Source organism: Wasmannia auropunctata, unplaced genomic scaffold, assembly GCF_000956235.1.
Source record: "Wasmannia auropunctata unplaced genomic scaffold, wasmannia.A_1.0 LD335975.1, whole genome shotgun sequence".
NCBI classification, from domain to species: Eukaryota; Metazoa; Arthropoda; class Insecta; order Hymenoptera; family Formicidae; genus Wasmannia; species Wasmannia auropunctata.
In genome coordinates, this window is record NW_012026915.1 from 67374 (window position 1) to 68423 (window position 1050).

Sequence of the window (1050 nt, forward strand, 5' to 3'; positions counted from 1 at the left end):
TTTCATTTTCACTATACTCGCGTTTTTCGTTTATCACGCAATCCACGTTACTAATTATAGCGTTGTCAACCGGTATCGGATTTCGACTGAGTGCATCGGCATTTGTATTCCCCTTACCTGCGCGATGGGTAATCTCGTAATCGTATTCTTCTAGCTTGAGTCTCCACCTTATCAGTCGCGATCCCGGATCATTTACGCTAAATAACCAAATTAATGGTTTGTGATCGGTTACTATTTTAAATTTAGTACCGTATACGTATGGGCGAAAATATTTCACGGCCCATACTATCGCTAGTAATTCCTTTTCGGTCGTATTATAATTCTGTTCCGCTTTATTCAGAATTCTGCTAGCATAGGCAATTGGTCGATCTTGCCCCAAGGTTCCTTGCGATAGCACGGCTCCGATGGCGTAATCTGACGCGTCGGTAATGACCGTGAACTGCTGCGAGAACTCCGGGTAGCTCAGAACCGGTGCCGTAATTAATTTTTTCTTTAAGATATCGAATGCGCGTTGTTGTTCCTCGGTCCAGCAAAAATGCTCATTTTTTCGCGTTAATTTTGTAAGTGGTTTGGCAATTTTTGAAAAATTTTCTATGAATTTGCGGTAATATCCGGCTAAACCTAGGAATGATTGTATGTCCTTAACCTTTTTAGGTACCGGAAATTCTTTTACGGCTCGAAGCTTTTCGGGATCAGGTTTTATTCCATCTTCCGTAATTATATGTCCCAAATATGTAACTTCCTTACGCAGAAATTCACATTTATTAGACTGCAATTTTAAATTATGTTCGCGTAGTCGATTTAGTACTTCTATTAATCGGCGATTATGTTTCTGTAGACTGGGACCATATATAACTATATCATCCAAATAGACAAGACATCTGATACCTTGAATGCCTGTGAGGATTGAGTTCATTGCCCGTTGAAATGTCGCCGGTGCGTTCTTTAGCCCGAACGGCATTCGATTGAACTCATAATGTCCATACGGTGTCGAAAATGCTGTCTTGCATTTATCGCGGTCGCTCATCGCTATCTGATGGTAACCTGAAG

At 41.0% G+C, this 1050-nt stretch overlaps 1 protein-coding gene across 1 annotated transcript in view; it reads left to right on the forward strand.

Moving 5' to 3' along the window:
- The window catches only part of LOC105454803 (ankyrin-3-like), a 16613-nt gene that overhangs the window by 12255 nt on the left and 3308 nt on the right, over nt 1–1050 (forward strand). The gene's annotated exons all lie outside the window — the stretch shown is intronic.